Source organism: Rhineura floridana, chromosome 10 (genome assembly GCF_030035675.1).
Source record: "Rhineura floridana isolate rRhiFlo1 chromosome 10, rRhiFlo1.hap2, whole genome shotgun sequence".
Classification (NCBI taxonomy): Eukaryota; Metazoa; Chordata; class Lepidosauria; order Squamata; family Rhineuridae; genus Rhineura; species Rhineura floridana.
The window spans coordinates 28,634,121-28,660,428 of NC_084489.1; the positions used below are offsets into that span (position 1 = coordinate 28,634,121).

At 41.1% G+C, this 26,308-nt stretch overlaps 1 long non-coding RNA gene across 4 annotated transcripts; it reads left to right on the forward strand.

The window, feature by feature from the left end:
- Positions 1-370: 370 nt before the first annotated feature.
- LOC133365385 (uncharacterized) lies at positions 371-26,009 on the forward strand. 4 transcript variants are annotated; one of them, XR_009758193.1, is made up of 3 exons: positions 371-473; positions 9,279-9,528; positions 25,820-26,009. It is a non-coding gene; the product is annotated as an uncharacterized LOC133365385 (long non-coding RNA). The 4 variants fall into 4 exon arrangements; XR_009758194.1 differs by lacking the exon at positions 371-473 and adding an exon at positions 6,171-6,362; XR_009758196.1 differs by lacking the exon at positions 371-473 and adding an exon at positions 8,920-8,993.
- The last annotated feature ends 299 nt before the right edge of the window (positions 26,010-26,308 follow it).

A 26,308-nucleotide genomic window follows, 5' to 3' on the forward strand; every position in this document is an offset into this window, starting at 1 on the left:
CCCCACCCCTGATCTTATGAATAAGTCACTGGTTAAAGAACAGGAAGTAGAGAGGACTCTTCTCACAATGGAGAAATGTTAAAAGCAGGGTCCCCCAAAGATCTAGGTTAAAACTATTTATTTAATGAAATGTAGGGCTTGTTACAAATAAAATTCATTTATATAGTACATTCTAAGTGTCCAAAGCACTTCACATACATTGTCTTAGAAATTATTTACAACACCCCTTTAAGTAGGATGACCTAATACAAAAAAGGACAGGGGCTCCTGCGCTTGCAATAGTTGTAAAGAAGAGGGAATTCCCACAGGTGTAGCTTATCATGCAATTCCTGAAATTCTCTCTTCTACATATTTTTTTTTCTAGCTACCCTAGCCCTGAGGTCAACTAGCATTATTAGTCCCATATTGCAGATGGTGGCGAGAGGATCACTGAGGCTGGATAAAAAGGAGCATACTGCTTATTTGTGACTAAGGTGAGATTGGCACCTATAGCTCCTGGCTTTGTTTCCATGCTGGGTGCTTCCAGATGACTTGTTTATTGATTTATTTGCAGCAAGATTATTTACAGTTGGCTATTTAATGAGCATTCATTCTGATTTGGTTGTATAGAGGCCTCAAAGCAAGTGTTATCCCACATTTTAGTGTATTTCCTTATCACTTTCTTTTTATCACAAAAAGTTGGATCTTTTTGGGAAGTGGGCTGTTGCACAAGACCTAATCAGCTGTAATTGTGTAAACTTCATTTGCCAGTATGTGACTGACTCCCACTTGAAAACAACAACGGTCAGGAAGTGCCCCAAATCTGTAATCCTAATCCTACTGCCCAGGAAATACATATCACTGAATCCAATGGGACCTACTTCTGAGTAGATATGTATACGATAGGAGTCATCAGCCTTTTGGGGGCAAGTGGGCACATCTGCTTCTCCGTCCCCCAGAGTGAAAGAGAGAAAGTGTACTCTCCACACACATTGCTTTTCCATGGGGTCTGGGTTAAAGTCAAATCCAGTAGAATTAAAACACCCTCTTGATTTTGTGTGATTTTACACAGGGTCCTCCAGAAAACAACATCATATTCAACTTACATTGGTAGATTGCACAGTAAAAATTCTTTACAACACATCTGGTGCTTACCAGCACCATATAAACATTGATCCAAGGCACGAATCTTTACAGATCTTCTTGATTTTCTTTTCTTTAAAGAAGATGATAACAAAGCCACCAACAAAACACAGAACACTTCTGGACACAGAAGTTAGACTATAATTTGATAGTGGTTTGAGGGGATTCCCAAGTAAAAATAACAACAATCCATGAAGATCTGTGATTCAGACCTCTTTTGTGTGTGCTATGGCAGCTCTGGAAACCAGATCTACAACTTTTTCCAGTTCAGTCAATGGAAACATGTGATCAGTGATTTAATTGTGGTTGGGATGGGGGGCTGTAAAAAAATTATGTAATTTCAAGGGGATCCATTTTGTTGAATCCGTGTGTGTTCTCTTCCTCTCACTCTCTCTCTTCGTTTTCTTCCTCTCACACTCTCTTTCACCTGACACCTGTAGTACCCCTGCTTTTTCCCTCTGGTAGCTCCATTCCTCCCCCCCCCGAGATTGCTTCCCTCCCCGCTTTCTTTCCTATCCTTTTGGTCTCTCTTCCAGCTGCTCTGGTGCTGATCTGAGTCTTGAAATGTCAGAGAGTCGCGATGCTGGGAACGGAAAGTTCTGAGCGAGCCTACGTGTGTGTGTTTGAATCCTTGCTAGAGATTCTACCTTCCCTGCAAATTAGTCAGACAGAGACTTTAAGCTTTAAAAATAAGAAATAACTACTTTATTCTGGAAGTACATGCTTGATAGGAAAGAGTCCTATATCTAGCTAACTAGCTAAGTTGGAGCTGCAAACACTGAGCCCAGTGCTTGCCCTCATGCTTTGGAGGAGAGGGAGAGACAAAGGAATATGTCTTCTCCCCTCTCAAGAGAAAGAAGAAGTAAGAAGGAGGGAAGGAACTGTGATCAACATCCTTTGCATATCAGTCTAGCAGGAAGGAAAAGACAGCAGGAGATCAAAGGACAGGTATAGCTTAGCAACTAAGAGGTCTCCTCTCTAGCTACCCTTTTTAACCCCATGCAGCCTCAACCCACAAGTTGGAGTTGAACCACATATATTCCAACATGAAAAGCACATAGAGCCTGAGTGACAAAGGGTGGGGGTGGGGCTCAGAGGCTTTGTGGGTACTAGGGGAAATCCTTAAGGGTGCCATTGTGTCACACTGGCAACCCCAACTATAGGATTTAAGGCAGCCAGATGCAAGAGGAATAGAGTCCTGCATCTTTAATAGTTGTGTAGAAGAGGAAATTCTAGCAGGTGTTATCTTGTCATGCAATTTTAGATCCATTTATAAGATCTGTGACTGGTAAAGAGCATGAACCTAGCAACTGGCTTGAGGGAGATCACATGCAAAATCAATGTGGAATTTCTATTTGTAGCATTTCCATGCATGTACTTGCAAGGGGGATACTTGTACAAGTGTTATGCTAACCAGTATGGGTGGTCATCTGAGGTTTAAGTGGTTCCTGACCTTTTAAGAGTCAAACATTCCACACATACAGAAGGTTGCTACCAGCCCTGGTCCTCCCTCCCAATACAAGGCACCCTATCCAGATAGTTGAAGAGAGAAAAAAGTGAAAATCCTCTTTGAATCAACCACTAAATCAATGTTTTAGTTTGTTCTATGTAGTAAGAGGAGAGCCAGTGTGGTGTAGTGGTTAAGGTGTTGGACTACGACCTGGGAGACCAGGGTTTGAATCCCCACATAGTCATGAAGCTCACTAGGTGACCTTGGGCCAATCACTGCCTCTCAGCCTCATGAAAACCCTATTCATAGGGCCGTCATACATTGGAATTGGCTTGAAGGCAGTACATTTACATTTATGTAGTAAGAGCACAAGGAAAGAGTGTGGCAGTTTCAGTTGGCAACACAACAGTCTGAAAGTTCACGAGGTTAGGTGCACTTCTCACCCAGAACACAAACTGTGAAGCACATTTAGAAATAATGTTTTTAATTAAAAGTAGCATTTTTGAGACTGTTGGCAGTGGCTATGGGGCATAAGTGAGGCAATCATTTCTGACAGGAGATGGTTGGAACTTTGATGCAAGAGACTGCAAACCGGTTTCAATCCTGCTTTGCTAATCAAATAAAGAGCTTCATTCTTAGCAGAGTGCCTCCAAAGTGGCACAGGAGGCTTAAGTGGAGGGATCTCATTATCACATGTAAAATAAATTGGGCTTGCCTGTGTCAGGAAAATGTTGTCATTGCTCCAGCATAGACCCTGAACATCAACACACTGCAGCAACCCAACATAAACAAAGCTCTTTTTACTCTGGTTTGGGAGGGGGGGCATAAAAACACCACTATAGACCAGGACCTACATTAAGATGCGAGTAGGAGGGTCTGATTGCGGAGCACCCTCAGGCTTCACATAATGTGCAGCATGAAGACATCACTAGTTTCAGACTAGCAAGGAATGTAAGGACCCTAAAGAGCACAATCTTAATCCCATCAAATGGCCTATATTTGTTTCTCTTTTGAATCAGGAGTGCATAGATAACTGACCACAGCTTTTCTAATTAAGTGACGTGTATCCTTTTCTTTGTCCAGAAGTTTGTTCTTCTTGTAATTCAGACAGCCTAATTGTCCTTGTTTGATTAGGTGAGAGATTTGTTTACACACATTTCCCCACATTTTGACCTGGCAGCTTCTCCAACGTTTAGCAAGTTAAGTAGCTGATAATGAGGTCTACTGTCTGGGCCTTCCCCTGCAATTTTCTAAGCAAGGAAAGTTGGAAACAGAGACCTCTTCAAAGAGACTGCCTGACTTCACACTTGAGTTCAACTACATTTAGTGTCCCCACAATGTGCCTCACTTGCTGCTAGGTATAGTGTGTCTCCTTTGGTGCAAACTGTCCACCTATATCTACAAGCTGGCTAAAATATGCATGACTTACTCAAGGGATGCTGTTTAGAGGGGCTATTCCTAGCCATGCACTCTTCCCCTCCATTTGTCAGGCCATATGCAACTATTGCTCAGGAGCACAGCATTTTTACTAACAGGATTCTTTTGGCATGTGATCTTGTACATCTATAGTTCCATCAGGGCGATATTTTTCCCCTCCCCTCATATTTATGCCATACCAACAGGCATTAACAAGTATGAGTTTATTTTGAAATGTTCGTGTCTGTGCTCTCGGGATAAACTACGCCACTCTACACCTGCAAATGCAATGCACATAAATTAACTCCTTTCCATTTGTAGGCCTTGTTCCCATAATTTACAGTGTTTACAGATGTACATTTTCAATGCAAACAAACAGAGCAGCTTTTAAATCCCCTCTGCATTTGTGCCAGTATGGAATCCTAGGCCACATTCACATTATACATTTATACCACTGTGATTCCACTTTAAACAGTCATGGCTTTCTCTAAGGAATCCTGGGAAGTGTAGTTTGTGAAGGGTGCTGAGAATTGTTAGGAGACTCCTATTCTCCTCACACAGCTACAATTATCAGAGTTCCCTGGGAAGTTGGACTTGTTAAACCCCTGGATATTGTATGTGTGCGAGGAGAATAGCAGTCTCCTAACAACTCTCAGCACCCTTCACAAACTACACTTCCCAGGATTCTTTGAGGGAAGCCATGACTGTTGAAATTGGAATAAATGTATGGTGTGAAAGTGACCTTACTGTAAGTCCTGTTTTTTTTTTCTTTTTGTACAGCAGGCATGGGGAACCTGTAACTCCCTCCAGATATTGTCAGCCTTAACTCCTATCAGTTCCAGCCAGCATGGCCAATGGTCAGGGATAATGGGAGTCGTAGTCAACAGCATCTGATGAGTCATGGTTTCCCCACCCATATTGCAGGAGGGAAAGAAAAAGAACTATGAGGGGAGGAAAACGACCAGTACACTACAGTATGCAAATAATTATTTCAGTAAAAATGCATATTAAAGTTATGTAAATAATGGGTTACTATTATTCATTTTATTGTGAAAAAAATATTAAAGACTTTTTGCTGCCCAAAAGATTCCAGAGTGGCTTACAGATCAACAATAATAAAAGACAGTCCCTGCCTACAGGTTTAAATCTAAAACGCATGACACAAAAGGAAAATTAATTGTAAGGGAAGAGGAAATAAGCAAACATGAATCCTCAGTTGCAAGTTCTTTTAATGACCAGCTGGATGAAAACAATTCTACAAAAGGAAGAGCCAAAAGCAACTGGGCTTTTAGCTGTAGGGATGGAATGATCCTTCATCTCTTCTCTTTCTCCATGTGCTGTAGCCTGGTGGAATGGCTGCTGTCAGTGGACAGAAGGAATTATTAAGATCTCATGCCCTTCTACTTGAGGAAGGGGGATGCAATGTTCACATTTTAAAGTGGATCTTGGTATGAAAGGGCAAGATCATAGAGTTAGATGAAATTGCACAACATGGTGCATCCAGTACAAAAAGGGTTAGATTGTTTACTGAGAAAGAGACAAAGATTGTGGGTATCCACCATACTTGCTACTGCGGCACTGAAGACAGCAGCAGATTTGACAAAAGCATTATATCCAGACAACCTGTTCATTGAGCATTCATCCTGATTTCTTTGCATGGAGTTCAGAGGATGTTAAGCAAGTGCTATCCCACACTTCCCGGGGCATTTTACCATCACTTTCCTTACAGCAAAAAGTCTAATCTTTTTGGGAAGTGTTATTTTTGTGCAAGACCTCCCAATCATCTTTAATTGCACAACCTGAATTTGCTGGTATGTGACTGAATCCCACTGAAAATAGCAACAATCTGAATGCGCCATAAATTTGGGGGAGGAAAAAAAATCTGATTTGATGAAACCATATTTCAGTATAAATTTTGCTATTAGCGAAATTTAGATGCAACCCTCAATCAGATTACAGGTGTGAGAGATGTTTCCTTCTGAGGCTCTGCTGTATGTTAAAACAGCAGGCTTGACCTTGGGACACATTGACCTTACACCCAAGAATTGTGCCTGCATAATCATTGGACCTTCAAAGGGTCAAATAAAACAGTGACCTTTAAGCAGCTGGCCCCCTTTATTATTTTATTTTTAACATCCTTCAGACATTAAAATAATGGCATTTAATTGCCTTCCTAAAGCACACTACAGTCCAGAGGCTCTTCTAAAGTTCTTCTTTTTCATCATTGTTTGTTTTTAAATGGTTTAATGCTGCCTCTAATTGCCAAGTGCTAAAATATGAATCTTCACACCTCTGAGTCATCAACTTAACCAAGCTGCAGCTTCAACTTCAGAGAACTTCCTGGGAGTAAAGTGAACTGTGCCCACAGAATAAGGTTTGAGTCACACTTTCCAGGGCAACTCCAGCCCACCCTTGTGAAAACCGGTTCAGCTTCTCCTTTCTACCACCTACCTGCGCTCACAGCTCAAGCAGGCTGCTGAAACCTTTCAAGTTTTGAGAGCTGTTTTAAACTTGAAAGTTGTTTGCTCATTTGTCTCTTTGACACAGCCTACTTTTCAATGTGCCCTCTTCTGCTCCATTGGCATGCTCAACATTAACAAGTTTCACTTTACAGGGCTTACTCTACATGCATTGCATTCCATTGCAATTTCGTTGCTTATTAGGATTGCTTTTTATCTAGCAGCACTCCTGTGCAGAGCTAGCCCAAAGTTTCTCAGAATATATATTTTTTTCTCAGAAAATTCCTAGAGAATGTTTTCTTTTTCTCACCGATGATTGAAGAAAAAGAACAGTTTGGTCAGATGTTCTCCACCATTTCTTGTGATGGCTGCTATTTCCCCTCCGACATTGCCTCGAAATGACACAAGGTCCAGGGTGTTGTGGAGGATGCAAAATGGCAGCCAGGTGGCAAACACAGTTCCTACTGCTGCCATTTATTTTTTTATTAAGACTTCTTACCTATCCTTCACCATCAGGCCTCAGGGTGGGTTACAACAATATAATATGCAAATATAAAAATAGTTGACCCATTCCAGTTATAAAACAAAATCATTCCAAATGGAACAGAACAATATAAATTCTGCAAAACAAAAAATCTTAACTGCCCAACGCCAGGTTAAAGAGGTGTGTCTTCATCATAGGGTGAAAGCTGTACAATTAAGATGCTACAGGCACCTCTGTGGGAACAGAATCCCACAATTTAGGGCCTGCCACAGATCTTAACACCCAAGGAGGTTGGTAGGGATGCAGCAGCAGCAAACAGAATCTCAGGAAGGAAGAAATCCAGCCATTGCTAATAATAAGCCATGCTACCTAAGAAATTGTTGGCATATTTTTTCTCCCCCTGGAAAATATTTGGCAAAATAGTCTATCCAATTTCACTACCCAGAACCCATAGAGAATTTCAGACCATTTTGATCCAACTTTCTGCAGATGGCCATAATTATTGGATTGTGCATCTAATTGCCAAGCATGATGCAACTGATCACACAAAGCTTTCAAGATTGTTGGGTTGAGGTTTTCTTTTTCTTGTTAGGCTGAATTGCAGGAGAGTCAGAAATTCAACAGCTGAAGCTTTTCCCACTATGGAAATGCAATGATGGGGAAGCTTTGCTCACCTGATTGCTTGCTTACCTTAAACAGACAGATGCCCTTTCTTTGCTCTATTTTCTGCCAGTCTTTCCTTGTGCTGTAAACAATTTTGTGGCAGTCCCATACTTTCTTGCAGACAATTGTTGTGTACTAAGAATGTGTGTTTGAAAGTTGTCACCATCATGACTTACTGACCACATTTATAGTACAATCCTATGCATATCTATTCAGAAGTAAGTTCAATTGAACTTACTCCCAGGTAAGTGTATATAGGATTGCAGCCTTAAGCCCATTTACTTCAATGGGCTAAACTGTGTCTTGTGTTAGATTGTGTGGCCATTGTGTTTGAGAAGACAGAACATTGCTGCGCTACCACTAAGGGCACCTAATCACTTGTAATCACTAATCATTGCTTGTTAAATTACCACTGAAATATCCAGGGTAAGGTAAGGGGCACAGAATAATCCAAAAAGCATTGCCTAGCAGATTTATTATTATTTATTTTGTTGTAAAAAAAAATCATGCCCTGCTCTACTCTGTTATTTCCCAGTACAGTTTACAGTCAAATAAAAATCTCAAAACAATTTAAACAAAAATAGTAGTAAGCTGAGTTATTTTACCAAGTTAAAACTGCAGGGGGAAAAACAGCCAAATAGGGCAAAAAATCCAGCTAACAGTTTCAAAACCTGTGAAGATAAAACAACAACAACAATTCCATTGGTACTCGAACAATGTAATTGTTCAACAATGTAAGAGTTGCATCTACGATGAGGTGCCACACCCAAAAAGGCCGTTCCCCCCATCATTTCCCCCCAAACTGGAGAAGGCCCAGAGGTTGTGGGTGAATAAACGAGAGGTGGGTCTCATGGACATAATCTGTTCTTAACAGTTGTGCTATATGAGATGCTGGGTTTTGTTTTTATGTAGAAGGGGGAAAATCTCATTTTATTGATAATAAAATGTTATATTATTGAAATAAATTGATCCTGGAAAAAGCATTATTTTTTAAATTTCTCCCCAGCCAAAGAAGCAGGTAAAATACTCTTTTAAAAAGATTGCATTCAAACACAGAGTGGATGCATTTTACAAAATAGTCCAAAAAAGTGATCATTTTTAAAAAAATGTATTTATGTATGTTTTCATAATTGCCCCTAATATGAATGAGTCCCTTAAAACATATTGCATATATTCCTGACCATTTTCTGAATAAGTGGCTTGCAAGACCATTTAAGGTGGTGCCTTTTGGTTTATTTGTTTCTTTTTGTGGATTGGGTGATCAGCATTAGTTCTAGCCATCCATAACAGCCTTAATCAGGGTTCCAAACATATTGCCTTTCCTCCAAGAAACTCAGAGAAGAAATCATGTATTGCCATCCTATCACCACCTATCTTATCCTCACAACAATCCTGTCAAGTAAGGATCCAAGGAGCTTTGTGGCTGATTGGGGATTTGTACCTGGGTCTCAAGGTCCTAGTCTGGCACTATAAACTGGGGGAAGAGGATCTTATACAACCTTTATTCTCTGAGGGAACATTCCTGCCAACTGTTAGGTAAAGTAAAGCCATCCAATTTAGCTCCTATTGACTTTTTCTACCCTAGTTTCTCTAGATTCTTTTTTTCCCCATTTACCAAGGAACCAGTGTGTTTCACCTAAGGACAGAGCCTGATGTAGATAACAACTGGTTTTTGTAATTTCAGAGATGAGGAAGTTACTATTGTTATGCATTTCCCAGAAGACCTTGATGCAACCTGTTACCTGAAAGGCACCTAAGAGAGCCTCATTTGAATGTCTGCCACCTCCTTCCACATTCTGCCTTAAAACTCTTACAAGTTGCAGAGTCGTGGCTTCAACAGCAGCAACCTCTCCTGTTTGCTTTACCCGATGAAGAGTTCTGGAGAACTCAAAAGCTTGCACACTTTTTTTGTGATGTAGAGTGGCCTAATGAAGGTATTTCCCTAATATGGGTTTTGTATTACCTTTACTTTTTTTCTGCCTTTATGTTTTGTGTGGCTTTTATTGGTCTCTGTTCCTGGGCATTTAATAGCTGCTTAATCTGCAGACTTTAGCAGGTAATAATGTTTATCTTCATGTCAGTGAAAAGCTTCTGAGGATTGCAGCAAAGCAACCTGTTAAAGACACAGGATGAGGTCCATCCCAGAGGAAAATCCCTATTCCCCTCACAGAGCCACAATTCCCAGAGTTCCCTGGGAAGAGTGATGGATTGTTAAACCACACTGGGAACTGTAGCTCTGTGAGGGGAATACAGGGTCTCCTAACAAGTCTCCTAACATGCTTAAATTACAGTTCCTGGGATTCTTTGGGGGAAACCATGACTATTTAAAGTGGTATGATACTGCTTTAAATGTATACTACAGATGGGTTGCTAGTCTTTTGCAAAAAAAAAAAAGACTAAGAGTCTTGTGCCACCTTAAAGACTCACTTTTTTAATGCTACGATCTGTTGGCAAACTGTAGCCATACCAGACAAAGCACTACTTTTTTCTGCTGTTCTGGATAGAAGTGGCCATCTTTTGTGGGTGTGTTATTCATACAGTCCATTTGCTCAGTGCAGAGAGTTATGGAATATTCACTACTACTGAGAATGGAAAAGCACTGGAAAGAAACAATTTATTATTTCCCCATTGTCGTGGGAGTGCTTATTTATTTATTCATTCATTTATTTATTTCATTTGTATATCGCCCCATAGCCGAAGCTCTCTGGGTGGTTTACAACAATATAATTAATAATATAGAAGTACATTAACATTGCACTTAGTTGTGGGAATTGACAACTATTTGAAATATATAAGCATGGAGGCACCTTACTCGGTACTGTTAGTTAACACTTCCTGTGAGCTATGTAGAACTGCTTGATCTTACAAAGGTAAATAATACTGATTTCATAATGAACCACCACCAGTGAAGGAATATCCCTTAAGTGTGTCCAGTGGTGGTACTTGAAGTCCAGCTGTAGTAAATGCAACCACAGACAGCTTTAGCATTCTGTCATTCACTGGCAGTACCCACTGGACTGTGCATTTAATTGCTGATAATAATGTAATCTGTCACTCAAGGCCATCAGTTGTGTGGATGATCATATGAAATGGGATGCTCTTCTTAGTGCCATGGTGAAATGATAGGCATCATAACTACTCTCTATGCAATCAAAATACACATTCTTGAATCTTGCCCTCCCTTCATACCACTAAAAGAATAAGTTTTCAACCATTCACCATTTATTTGTTAAATTGATATCCTGCCTTGCCACCAAAAGGTGCTCAAAGAGGCTAACAGCATAACAAAAATACAATAAAACAGCAATAAAATACACAGTAAAAAACAAAATCAAGGCAGGTAAAACTTCAGTGAAAACTAACTGCAGTGGTACTGAATGGATTCAAATATCTGCATAGATGTATGTGCATAGATTCACAAAGAAAGGGAAGATAGCTTCCATCATGAGCTGAGCAAAATGCAACTGTTCAGCCCCGTTCCTTTGCCTCAGAGGATTTTGGTGGCGCCTGCTAGCTGGTATGACACCAAGGAAGAACAAGATTACGCTGCCTGAAAAATCCTGATTCCATATGGACATAATGTCAGCTCCTATTAGGGTTACCAGGTCAGAAGCATCCCAAACCCTGAGATTTCAGGGGCAGGCCCCTAGTGATATCACAGGAGAGGTTGTAGTGATGTCATGAGGGTGGGCTTCTAGTGATGTCATAGGGGCAGGGCCACATGATGTCACATGGGCAGGCCCTAGTGATGTCATTAAGCATGATACATTAAGCATCAACCACAGTTGCTCGGAGCATACAATTCAAACAAAAACATTTATCTCATTGGAAATTAAGATAGAAATCTTAGCTAAAAGATAGAACCTGGGTTTGTTGTTGTTATGTGCCTTCAAGTTGATCATGACCTACGGCGACCCTATGAATCAGTGACCTCCAATCGCATCTGGTGTAAACCATCCTGTTCAGATCTTGCAAGTTCAGATCTGTGGCTTCCTTTATGGAATCAATCTTGTTTGCTCTTCCTCTTTTTCTACTCCCTTTTTCCCAGCATTATTGTCTTTTCTAGTGAACCATGTCTTCTCATTATGTGTCCAAAGTATGATAACCTCAGTTTCATCATTTTAGCTTCTAGTGATAGTTCTGGCTTAATTTGTTATAACACCCAGTTATTTGTCTTTTTCATGGTCCATGGTATCTGCAAAGCTCTTCTCCAACACCACATTTCAAATGAGTTGCTTTTCTCTTATCCACGTTTTTCACTGTCCAACTTTCACATCCATACATAGAGATCGGGAATACCATGGTCTGAATGATCCTGACTTTAGTGTTCAGTGATACATTCTTGCATCTGAGGACATTTTCTAGTTCTCTCATAGCTGCCCTCCCCAATCCTAGTCTTCTTGATTTCATGACTATTGTCTCCATTTTGGTTAATGACTATGCCAAGGTATTGATAATCCTTGACAAGTTCAATGTCCTCATTGTCATTGTTAAAGTTATGTAAATCTTCTGTTGTCATTACTTTAGTCTTTTTGACATTCAGCTGTAGTCCTGCTTTTGTGCTTTCCTCTTTAACTTTCATCAGCATTCGTTTCAAATCATTACTGGTTAGGGAACATTTAATCTGGCCCACTTGCTTCTGGTAAGAAGGGTTTAAGTGCCCTCAGGCCAGCCCAGTCACCAAAAGGCCATTGTAGGAAGAAAGGAGCCTAGTGTTGTAGAGATGTTACTCTTTTCAGCAAGCCTACCCAGGCAGGTAAAAGCTATTACGTTTTTTATCTGTTTTTAACTCATTGTTGGTTTTATTATTTTGAATGTTTTAAAATACCTGTATTTAACTCTTTTTGCCAATAATTTTATTGTTTTATTTGCTTCTGTAAATTGCTTTGAGATTTTTTACAATAAAACATTATATAAATGTTGTAAATAAAATACATAAATAAATGTTAGAGTCACTGTGTCCCTGGGGCCTCTTTCCACTTTTAGTATTTAGTATATGTGCTGCCGAAGCAAGCACTGTTTCCACTTTTAGGAACAAAGGAATCCACCTTATACCGACTCAGGGCATTTGATACCATATAGCCCAGTACTGATCACATGGACTAGCATTGGCTTTCCAGGATTACAGGCAATAGTCTTTTCCAGAAATTGAATTTTGGACCTTTGCATGCAAAGCATATGCCCTGCCACTGAGCTACAGCCCTTCCCCTGTTTAAAAAAGTATCTTTTAAAATTGTTCTTTTCAATTCACTAAGCATACCTCGGGCAGATACACATCATTCATTTAAAGCACATTAAACACACATTTGAAGCACATGAATCCCACCACAAAATCATGGGAACTGTAGTTTGTTAAGGGTGGTAGGAACAATTTCTGTGAGGGGGAAACTACACTTCCCAAGATTTTTTAGGGAAAGTCATGAGCTTTAAATGTGAGTTGGATGTGCTTTAAATGTATTATGTGGATCTACTTAATAAACATTGCCTGCATGTAAAATGTTTTAATTAATTTTTTTAATGGAAATGAGCTATAACATTTACTTGGTGACCATGGGCTACTCACCATCTCTCAGCCTATTCTGCCCCTCAAGATGAAATCAACAGAGGGGAACCATGAACACCCCAAGGAAGAAGGGCATACTGAAAATGTAGAGGAAGTAATAATATACAACTATAGTGTGAAATCAAATACTTATCGGAACACAGTATGAAGAAATATTTATGACTGTCAACGATGTTTATTGTTTACACAACCTGTAAAGATATCTGTAGTGCAATCCTATGATTGTGTACGCAGAAACAAGTCCTAGTGTATTCAATGGGGCTTACTCAAACAGGGAAGCATGCACAGAACTACAATCTCAAGTGAGCAGGAACACTCACCCAACCCAAAACTCAGAATCATACCACTTTAAGCTGTTTTGCAACTGTTTATACTTTTTATGGTTATTGGATTTTAAAGGGATTTATTTCTTGTGTGAGCTGCCTTGGTTTCCGATCAGCAATCCTACCTCACAGGGTTGTTGGGAAGACTCCCCATACACACTGGAGATGCAAAAATATATACACCCCATATAATAGTTTATTGTCAAAACCAGTTGGTCATTGCAGAACATTTTTTAAAAAATAAATAAAATCAGTATTAGTTTTCTACATAATAAAAGCAATATCTATGTAAGCTCTGCCTAATTACTTTAAAAAATAGGATTGGAGGGGGGGGAAGAAAGATTTACAACACAAACACAATCCTTTGCTATGTTCACTCAAAAGTCCCATTAATTTACAGCACAATCCTAACCATGTCTACTCAAAAGTAAATCCTGATGAATTCAATGGGATTTACTGTGGGTATGTGGGATTAGCATTGCATCTTTCCTCCCAGAAAAGCAAGTATTGGATTAAAGCTTCATATTGGGAATGTTTCCAAAACACTGCCTTCTTCAACAGTCCAGGAAAATTTAATCTTGTTTGACTCCTGCATACAAGAGAAAAAAAGACTTTTGGTATTGCTGAAACCTATGTATTTACTCAATTTATGAGATTTTCAGATAAACAGGTTAGTTTTCCAACTTTGCAATGGAGTCTAGGTACTGCCTGGAGGCCCAGAAATCCCTTGTCAATCACAACCCTGACTTTGCTTATTGGCTACAAACCTGAAAGGGTGGGATTAGAGCAGCTAGCTAAGAGATCATTTCCCAGAAGTTGCAAGGGGGGGGGGGAAGCTGACATTTTGGTTTACATCTTGTAATCCAAACCACATAGAAACTTTTTTTTAATGGAAACTGAGAGTCTGGAGATTAAGGTGATTCACCCGGAGAGGACCCCAAAAATCAGGAGTCTCCAGGCAAAAACCCGACACCTATTAACCCTAGTTCTTATACTGGACTTGGTAAGCAGGGCCGGCTCCAGGCATGTAGGGGCCCTTAGGCATCAGCTTGCCCTGGCCCCCCAGTGGGTGGGTGGGTGTGCGAGCGTGTGAGTACGCACGTGCGTGGGCCCCCGTGCGGCCCCCCAGCCCCCCTACCTGTCTAGTCTTTACCATTGCCCTTAATGCAGATGGCGGCCTCGGTTTCCCTAAGGGGAATGAAGCCTCCACCGCCATCTTTGTTGATGGCACACGTGCGTGCTACGCCTGCACATCTGTGCCATCAACTAAGATGGCGGCAGCAGCTTCAGTACCTTAGGGAAGCTGCAGCCACCATCTTCATTAAGGGCAATGCTAAAAAGTGGGCTGACAGGTAAGTGGGGGGCGTGGGGGGGTACGGATTGCAGAAGGGGAGCAGAGGGCCCCTCAGGTGATCCTGTAGCTCCGGGGACCTCGGGCCAGTGCCCAACCTGGCCACCCTTTAGAACCAGCCCTGTTGGTAAGTATTCTAAAATAAATAAATGAAAAAACAATGATTCAATTCTGTTGCCCATTGTAGTCCTATATAACTTGTGACTATGGTGGGTATTTTTGTAGGGTAAAAAAGTGGATATCCAAAAAGAGTGGTAAAGAGGACATGAATTTGCATAAAGTGTGCGTATGCAGATTTATCTAATTTAGAAATAACTGCCATAATTTAAATTCAAAATACAATGCATCTCATTAAAGTAGTGAAGTCTGTGGTAACCGTTGATGGTCAATTTCAAGGCTTCTGCTCTCCCTCTTATGGTCCCTTATCACTAAATGGGACTTGGACCAGACTGCTCTTCAGACAGAGGACTCTCCTCTATAAAGTACCACCCTATCTTTGACCTACCAAAACTATAGAATGGTATTTCCTTCCTGTCTGTTACTGCAGAAAGAGGAGTGTGTCCAAGCACTTGATCAGCCACAATAGAGGACTGTCAGGTTGTGTGTGTGTGTGTGTAATTATGCAAGCCTGTGATCGCGATTTGCCTAAAGCCATACAGTGAGTTCAGTGGTAAGAATGTAAACAAGACATCTCACATCTAGTCTTAGCAATTATGTTACACCTATTCTCAAAGCATAAATGTAAATGTACTGCCCTCAAGTCAATCCTGACTTATGGCGACCCTATGAATAGGGTTGTCATGGTAAGCGATATTCAGAGGTGGTTTACCATTGCCTTCCTCTGAGACTGAGAGGCAGTGACTGGCCCAAGGTCACACAGTGAGCTTCATGGCTGGGGTCGTAGTCCAGCACCTTAACCACTACGCCACACTGGCTCTCTCATTCTCAAAGCATACGAGCCCAGAAAAAGGTTGGCAACCCTATTCACAAACCAATTCACTGCATTCCCACCCGCCCCTGCCCACGTCCCAAACATTTGAATCCTAAAGCTTCCATCATTGCTGTTACAGGAGTAACTCCACTGCTTTAAAATGATTGGTCACCTGTCATATTCTGTTATAGCTTTTGGTCCCCAATGTGTTATATGTACATTTTCTGTAGCTCACTTTGAGATCCTTTGCCTTGAAGGTGAGATATTGATGTGAACATTTGCTATTGTAGGATCACATCCCTGGGTTTTTACAAGAACAAGCTCCTAAGAAGGGTTGTAGTAGAGACAGAAAATTACAATAATCAAGTCTAGAGAAGACAAAAGTGCAAATAAGACTTTCAGCAGAAGTGTGACTGAGACAGTGTTGAAGATAGGGCAATACAGAAGAAGTGTTAATAAGCAGATTTACAGAGAGACAGAATGTGAGAAGCAAAGGTAAGCTGAGGATCAAAGAGAGCACATGGAGAGTTTCTGCTGCAAGATGGCAACAAAACTTAAAATTACAAAGCATCAGCATGGATGTCATTGGGCTCAAATAACTGGCAGGTAAATTATTAGAAAGGTAAGCAAAGATACAGATTGTGAAAGGGAACACCTTCCCCATCCCTTTTTTCCAGGCCAGATGTAATTATTTCACAGGAATATGGAGTGGCTTTCCCCCCCTCCCAACTCACAGGCTCCCGACAATGGATGTTGAATCTTACAAACTATTGTTATACAGGCTTGAATAGTGGGTACACAGCCCAACAGCACAAATTCCCTGGCTTAGCTAGAAAACAAACAACTATAATAATAGGGTTTTTTTAAAAAAGTAATACAATGAATGCTCTTTCAGTACTCATTCCCCCATTTCCTTTCCTTTCTTTGAATATATTCAAGAATGTTTGGCCTTGAAATCATGCCAAGAATCTTGGACCTCACTCTGAAATCTTTGTTCCCCTCTGACTTACCCACTACTGGGCCCCAATTCAAGGTCTTCATCCTAACTTACAAAGCCCTGAACAATTTGGGGCCCAAATACTAAAAGAAGCACCTCTCCCTATATTTTCTGGCTCAAGCCTTGTGATCTGCAGAGGATACCCTTCTTACAGTCCTGTTACCAGGCACAGCCAGTCATGCTGTGACTTAAAACAGGGCCTTCTCTGTGGTAGTGGCCGGCTTTTGAAACTCCCTCCTTTTGGTCTTTTGATTTTTTGTCACCAACTCAAGATATACCTATTCAGCCATGCCTTTTACCGATATGGATGTTTGGTTGAGTTATCTGTATTGTTCTTATCATTACTGTACTGACATGAGGAATTGTAAACTCTTGGTTTTATTGTTCAGTTATTTTCAATAGTATTGTCATGTTTTATTATTGTATAGTGAACTGCCCTGTGATCCTAGCTGGATGAAAGGGTGGTCTATAAATGAATCAGACAAATAAATATTGACCTTTATAATGTTTCTCCTGCAAAAAAAAAAAAGGATTTTCTTGTATTCTTGTATTGTTTTACAAAAATCAGGAGTTGTAAAGAGGCCCAAGTTTTAAAGAATCATCTGGGAAAAACCCTAAGTGCCTTATGAAGCAATACAAAGCTGCCTTATGAGCAGCAGAACAGGGTGATGGGTTGGAAGTAAGTAAATTACTACTAGTAGTAGAAATGATGGTGGCAGTGGTGATAAACTGCAGCTATTTATGAGCAGAAGGCATTTTTGAAGTTGAGATGGGATTGTTGAGGCAAAGTCATCCATGGACTGGTGAAAGAATAGCTCACCTGGACAGCCTCAGAAGCTGTTTTCAATACCAGGCCTCAACTCTAAAACATTTGAGTTATCTCTGAGCATGTGCAGAGTACATTTCTTTCATGAGTAGCCATAGCCATCCAAGACCTGGAGATAGGGTTTTCAGGTTGGATACTGTGCACTGCAGGTAGACTTGAGGCCTCATCCCTTTCTTGTGTTAGAAATCAACCACTATGGACTTTTCCATTAGAACATAATTCTCTCTCATTCTTCCTTGACCTGAATTACTGAAGGGCGGGGGTTATGCCTTTTATTGCTGTTATTTCTTCCCAGCTTTTTGACAGGTAAACCTGAGCCTGGGGATGCATTCATTTCATGCATCACTCTTTGTTGTATTCAGATCATGCTTCTTTCTGCTATTCAGTTGTGTGATTTTTGTTCAGTTTGGTGCCATGTTTCTGATAAGAATAGTTCATATCCATTCAGGAGTGCATTAGTTAAAATTAATTTCTGATACTCAAGCTAGATAAAGCTGTATGGTGATAACTTGTAGTTATGCTAAAATGATCCATGTTTTGTATAATATTCTAAACAAATTAACATTGTGAGCTATCTAAAAGGCCTGATATTACAGGATGCTTCCCACTCTCTTTTGTAGAAAGTGCTGAATCAATTAGTATATTGCTCATCTAGTCATATGCTGTGAAATTGGAGCCATAGAAGAATAATACCTGTAAGATACTCATGGATGTGGTACAAGGCTATGTGGATCATACAATCACATTGTTTACCTATCAGCTCATTAAGTGAGAATATGCATGTCTTTAACTACATGCAATATGATATTGTAATAAGCAAGCCCTATCTGCCATTAATTAAGAAAGGGAAATAACCACCAGCCTGAGTGAGATCATGGTCCACCAGGTAAATTGAAGAAATCCAGGCTATATGATTCCAGCCATTCTGACTAAGCAAACAAGCCCTTTTGAGCACCTAATTGCTACTGTCACCTACAAAGCGAGGACTCAAAAGAGGATCTTTATCAAGCAGGAAAGAAGTTGCAAGGAAGACTGAGCAGTTTAAATGACCTGTTTATAGGAAGAGTTTGGATGTGAGTAGATCATCAGGTTAACTTGTTTCTATCCAAAATACAGTGCTGGCTTACATCATCATTGTGTCTGATCCTCTGCTGCTTCCAGGGGCTATACCAAGTCATATGTTTTGTCCAGTTTGCTCAGTGTTGCATACTCTGACTGGCAGCAACTCTCTAGAGACTCAAGCAGAAAGAGTTCTTTCTGTCACCTCTTACTTGAGCCTTGTGTAACTGGAGATGCCAGGAACTGACCTTGGACCTTCTGCATCCAAAGCATATGCTCTGCCAATGAGCTATATAGTTAGTCTGTCTTACAAGCACACTCTGTGGCTGCATGTACTGGGTTGGCCTGAGGCTGACCTTCAGGATGTGGAATTCTTGCCTCTTAGTAACTCTCCAGCAGGAAGCAGGGGACTTTTTCTTTGAATATGTACAACTTTCTGCACAATATGTTGGAAGTCTATTGAGTTGCGTAGCATAGCGGAGAGTATTGAGGGAGCTTACGTGTGTGTGTTTGAATCTTTGCTAAGATTCTACCTTCCCTGCAAATTAGTCAGACAGAGACTTTAAGCTGTAAAATAAGAAACAACTACTTTATTCTGGAAGTACATGCTTGATAGGAAAGAGTCCTTACATCTAGCTAAATAGCTATGTTGGAGCAGTCTGCACTGGTCCCAGTGCAGCTCTCATGCTGGTTGAGAGGGAGACACAAAGGAAAGATGTCTGCTCCTCTCTCTCGAGAGAAGAAGGAACTGGGAAGGCAGCAAGGAACTGGGATCAACATCCTTTGCATATCAGTCTAGCAGGAGGGGGAGAGAGGGCAAGGACCAAAGGACAGGTATAGCCTGACAACGAAGAGGTCTCCTCCCTAGCTACCCTTTTTAACCCCATGCAGCCTCAACCCATCAAGTTGGAGTTGAACCTCATACATTCCAACACAATATGCTTCCACTCTCCTTGTATCCAGGTAAAATGCAGATCAGATGTGCACATTACCACACAGACAGGGCAGGTGTGCATTTTGGATAGATCCAGACTGAGTCAGACACATTACACATCCATGCCCTCTATGAACAGAGTTTACATTGTTTGGATAGAATTAGCTGAGCAGTACAGACAGGCAAGTTTAGACAGAAGGAAGGATTCTGTATTTAATTCTTGATATTATTTGCATTTGGAGCAGTGGGCACTTTACCAGTTAACAGAATTGGAGAAGGGGTACATTTAGCGAACAGCTCACATGACAAGCCACCACCCAAGCCCAATTACCTCCTGAGTTGTATTTGGAATTATTAGAATGGCAGATGCTGGGAGAGAAGAGGCTGAATGATCTGCCAGCTGTTTTTGTTGTTAGAATGTTTTGTAAAGGGAAGGGTATTTTTCTAAAGCTACATGCTTTGAGCAGAGGTTCTTCTTTATCATTATCTTAGCACACCATTAGCCATGCACTCTGTGCATTCTGTGATATTTAAGGGGGTGAGATTTCTATACACAGCTTGTTAGGAGATGCCTCGGAACATGAGCCTGCAACATCTTCTCACCTCTGTCAGAGAAGAAATCATATAGACAGCTGGTCTGGTATTGCACATTTGCTGCACAAACCTGAAATGACATCTCTCTCGGCTGATCTTTTATATAGTGCAGAGCTGTATAATGAGAGAGGAAAAACAAGACACATGCTTCTTTCAGCAGACTATCTTATGCAAATTCAGCAGAGGAACAATAGAGAGAGAGCCCTCAAAGGCCTGTGGGTTTATTGAAGGGCCAAACACCACATAATGTTAATTACATGGTTTGCTGTTGAGTGCATGATTTCTTGTTCAGGACCATACTATAAACATTGCTATAATGCATCTCTTGTTTCTCTTTAATTGCAAGTGTATATGTGGGCAATTATTATCGAGACTGCAGCATAGAACTATGGAAGCTACAATAATCAGCTGGTTGCTGGTGCATGCCAAGCACTATGCACAGGGCTTTGCAGGTGCTCTGATTAGCTGATCAGAAATGCCAGGAAACCCCCATTGTCCCCCACACACCTTTACTTGTCCCAAACCTGATGTCATATATCAGGCGTCATATATGATCTCATCAGCTGATTGCCAGCATTTGTGGAGTGCTATGCACAGGGCTGATCAGTGATGCCTGCAAACTCCCTTTGGCATGGCCATATCTTTACCTGCCCCACACCTGATGTGATATATGACATCAGGTCTAGGACAGGTCGGTGTGGCTTGGCCAAAACGGCCTCTCAGCCCAAATGGTGAGGCCTGACTCAGAATGATGCTGGACGTCAGAGAAGCTGAACTTGAATGTTGCTCCAATGTACTTACCTGGCCTTTAGTGTTTTGGCTTCTTTCTGGTCGCTGGCTCCACTCCCACAATGAATAATGAGGCTTCCATCCTTAAATGAGCCCTGTTTGCTTTAGGAATCTTTGGCTGCAGTGATATGGAGGCAACTACAGTGTGGTATTGGCTTTGACATTAGACTGCTTGGAGTCTGATGGAAGTAGCGCTACCTCCTTAAGCCAAAAGTGGGGTTGGCCTCATGGTCTTTTTTTATGGCAGACCTGATGCGGTAGGGATATTGAGAACCACCTAGAAAGCCCCATCTTCTTCATGCTCTGAGGGATTGTCTATGTCTGGGGCCTCATCCCCTGGAGACAGCAGATTGGACTGCTGGGTCATGTGACAGCCCCTCAGCACATAGGAGTGCAGCTAGAAATCAGCACTGTGGGAATTAGGCCCTCAGAATGGGCTGTTGAGGGCCTACTTATATGTTGCACTGCAACTGCATATAATGTTAGCCTGACAACTTAAAGCAGTGGGAGGCGACAGAGAGAAAGGCAACCTATTCTTCCCTCTGCTGATTCCTCTGCAATGGCTACAACAGCATGTATGACTTTCTTTGCCTTAAGTTTTTTTTATTCTTTCAACTACCTCTCTTAACAGACTAATTATTTGTGGAGCTTTTCCATATTGTCAGGGGTCTGTTGACATCAACTCCAGGAAATGGAGTTTTAGACCCTTCAGAGGCCCTCTGTGAATTGTTTGCAAGGCAGTTTGAGGATAAAGTTGTTCACCTCCGTAGCAATCTTGATGCCCCATCCACATCTACCGTGGTCCCCAGTGAGGTGTCTAGTGCAACGTCTGGTGCAACTTCTTGGGATCAGTTTCAGCTGATGCGGCCTGATAACATGGACAAGGTGATTGTGATGATGCGGCCAGCAACATGTCCTCTCGACCCTTGCCCTTCTTGGCTTATTTAAGCTTACCGTGGGGGTTAACTGAGTGGATCCAGGGTGTGGTCAATGCATCGCTGCAGGAAGGAGTAGTTCCAAACATCCGGAAAGAGGTGGTGATCTGACCGCTCCTGAAAAAGCCCACCCTGGACCCATTTGTTTATGACAACTACCACCCGGTTGCAAATACCCCCTTCTTAGGGTAGGTGATTGAGAGGGTTGTGGCGCAACAATTGCAAGTACTCTTGAATGAAACAGATTATCTTGACCCACCCCAGTCTGGGTTCAGGCCTAGTTATGGGACTGAATTGGCCTTGGTCACCCTGAATGATGACCTTTATCGGGAGAAGGACAGGGGGAGTGTGACCCTGCTATTCTTATTTGATCACTTGATGGCTTTTGATACCATTGACCATGGCATCTTTCTGGGCCGACTTGGTGAGACGGGTATTGGAGGCACTGTTTTACAGTGGTTCCAATCCTATTTCCAGGGTCATTCTCAGAGAATAGTATTGGGTGATTGTCTTTTGGCTCCCTGGCAGTTGTGCTGTGGAGTGCCACAGGGTACCATCTTGTTCCCCATGCTGTTTAACATCTATATGAAACCCTTGGGAGTGGTCATCAGGAGATTTGGGGCGAGGTGTCAGCAGTATGCTGATGATACCCAGCTCTATTTCTCTGTAACATCTGAATTGGGAGGGGTCGTGCAAGCCCTGGACCGCTGCCTTGACTCAGTGGTGGGCTGGATGAGGGCCAATAAACTGAGTCTGAATCCTAGCAAGATGGAGATGCTGTGGGTTGGTGGCTCCTGAGTTCGGATAATTGGTCAGTTGCCTGCTTTGGATGGGGTTGTACTCCCTCTGAAAGAGCAGGTCTGTAGTCTGGGGGTGCTCCTGGATCCATCTTTGTCACTAGAGGCTCAGGTGACCTCAGTATCTAGGAGTGCCTTTTACCAGCTGTGACTGGTAAGACAGCTGCGGCTGTTTCTGGACCGGGATAACCTGACCACTGTTGTCCATGCACTGGTAACCTCTAGGTTGAAGTATTGTAATGCTCTCTATGTGGGGCTACCCTTGAGGTTGGTCCCGAAGCTGCAGCTGGTGCAAAATGCGGCAGCGAGACTGCTCACTGGGGCAGGGTATCGCCAACATGTCACCCCACTGCTGAAAGAATTGCACTGGCTACCTATTAGTTACTGGCACAAGTTCTAGGTTCGAGTTTTGGTATACAAAGCCCTATACAGCTTGGGACCAGGATACCTGAAAGACTGTCTTATCCCTTATATGCCCAGTCAATCACTGTGCTCTGCAGGTGAGGGCCTCCTGCAGATACCATCTTATCAGGAGGTCAGTTCTTCACAGCATGGGAAACGGACCTTTAGTGTAGCGGCACCTACCCTTTGGAATTCCCTCCCCTTAAATATTAGACAGGTGCCATCTCTCTTGTCTTTCCAGTGCCTACTGAAGACCTTCCTCTTTCAACAAGCCTTTTAAGTAGAGCCCTTATCCCAGTGTGTGTCTGTTGGAATTGCTTTTTAATGTTTTTAAACCTTCTTTTTTTAAAAAGTAGATGTTTTTAAAGCTTTTTTAAAAGATGACATTTTTAAAGCTTTTTAAAAAAATGTTTTTAAAGATGTTTTGTTTTAATATATTTTAAAGTCTATCTTTATGATGCGTTAAAGTGTTTTTAGTGCTTTTGTTTGCTGCCCTGGGCTCCTATTGGGAGAAAGGGTGTGATATAAATCTAATAAATAATAGTAATAACAACACATATATTGTCTCAGCCTAAGCTACCTCGCTGGGTTGTTACAAAGATAAACGGGGGGAGGGAATGGCCATGGTCATAGCATTCACAAATCAAAAGTAAATCTGGGGAGGGGGGCACACATAAGTAATAAGATGTCTGACAGACAGAATGTTAACAGGTGAAGCTTTCCCATAATTGTATTTCCATAGTAAAAAAGGCTTACTCCATTTAATTTCTACCTGCCCCACAGCTGTTAAATGCACAAAAGCCTGACCTCCTGCAATACCAACCCTAAACCATGGAAAGAAGAGTTAAAAAAAAAACCCCACAGAATTTAGGCAATTTTTTTTTTTAAAAGAACATCTAACTGTATGAAATACAACATGCTCAGGTAAAAAGAAATTATGAGACAGTACACATAAAAACATACACACAAAGCCTTGACAAACAGGAACAAAAATGCTCTGAGCACGACCATTTTCACATTTTAAATTTGTACTCATCATTAGTTTTGCTTATTTACTGCCTTGGGCCAATCCCTAACTCTTAGCCTAACCTACCTCACATGGCTGTTCTGAAGATACAGAAAGAATTAAAATGGCTGCAAAAGGAAACTAAGGTGGAAACCAATACATGTAAGCTTTATTTGGTTCAATGGGACTTACTCTCAATACACTTGCCTGGGAGTAAATACCATTAAACCCAATGGAACTTACTTCTGAGCAGACATGTATTGGATTGCAGATTAGTCCTTGTATTATAGGCATCAAATTTTACTTGCCTTAACCAGAATGATGCATCTTTGTACTATAAAGTGTCATATCTTTTCTCTCCTCCCCCCTCCCAACAGATTAGTACAGCTTCAAGGATTCTACCAGTCCTTATCTTGCCTAATTTTTGCAATCCTATACCCAATTTGATTTACCTGGGAGTAAGCTCCATTAAACATAAAGAGAGTTATTTCTGTGTAGACTTGTATATATTGTACTGTAAGTTAACTGTACAATGATTTTTAACAAGTGCCTATTTGGAACTCTTTGCATTTGCCATGGGGAGGGAGATTTTTTAATCTGCACAAAAGAACTTCCATGGAATACCTTCCTCAGACAACAATGTGTATCTTGGTTGTTAAGAGGAAAGGAAAGGCAGGAAAGAAAAGCTGAAGCAGCAGCTCTTTAGGACCCTAGCTGCTCCAACGTCTGCCCGCCCCTTGCTCATACTGAAGCCACAGCTGTGAGGAGGCTTTTGGCCAGTGCCATAACTAGGCAGGTGCAACAGGTGCACAGGCCCAGGGCCCAGGATGAAGGGGGCCCTGAAATGAAACTGACAAAAAAAATTGTCAAATATAATAATATTTTCAAATTTTAAATTTCGCCGCCGTCCTCTGCTGTGCAGTTCAGATGTCAGTGAACCGAGTGCGTCAAGTGGGCCCAGGCAGCCCATTGCATTATTTAGCGGTTTAGCGATTGGTCATTGCGTCGCTCAGTCCCTGGATGCCCTCAACGCCCTCTGCTCACCAACATCTGAATGACTGAATCGCAGGACTGATCGACGCGTTATGCGTGCGGTGGGAGCAGATGTTTATGTTTATGTCGTGGTTTATGCCGCTTTTCACCCAACGACCACAGCTGAAAATATTGTTGACGCTGTTTGTTAACTGGTCTGACTTCGACTTGTGATTTGATAACGAACAAATTACTTTGTTTTTGCGTTTATGTGTTATTGTGAAAACAGACAGGTAGGTAAGCTTTATTAAATAATAAAAATCTCAAAAATACGTTCGTATATTTTAAGGTTAAGGTGGCGAATCATCTATTTGAATTTAGCGATATTACATTATTTTGCTACAATTCAATACCAGGGTAGATATTTTAATTTATTAAATTTATATTGTACATAAATTAAATTAAAAATTAAATACGTATGTGATTGTGAAATGTAATTTATAAGGCATACAAAAACTTAGCTCATAATTATCGTTATTATTGAAGTAAAGATAATGTCGAATGCAAATAATTATAAATATAGGAACATATTAATATAAAAGATTATAATTGTAATACTTAAACTCTTAAATTTTCAGAAGATTTGATGATTTTAATTTTTTTGAGATTTTTTATCGATTTAATTTTTTAAATATTTTTACCAATACTCATGCAGTGTGAAAAATAGTATTTTTGTTTTTTTCTAGTCCAAAAATCTCCAAGCAACTGTCGGGTGCACAAAAGAGAAAAATAAACAAGTGAAAATCAATGAATTTGCTGAAATGGAAGCCAGAAAAGTGCAATTAAAATAATTATTTTCATTTATAAATACATGTCAATGATCTTGTATACTTCTTGTGTACACAAAAATTATTTATAAACAATTGTTATATTGTATTTGTTTTATTATTATTATTCCAAAAAAAAAAAAATTAAGGGGCCCAAAAATAAAACCTTGCACAGGGCACATGAAAAGCTAGTTATGGCACTGCTTTTGGCTCTGCTTCTTGCTGTCTCAGCAGCCCTGCTACTTCTGGGCAAATAGCTAGCAGTGGTGGGCTCTCTGCTGGTAAGAGAGGGGAGGTGGGGAAGGAGACAGAAACTGCCACTCAGAGCTTTGCAACACATGCAGCCCACACACACACACACACACACGCACTCAGCCAAGCAAGCATAGTCTCTCTCACTCAACCACC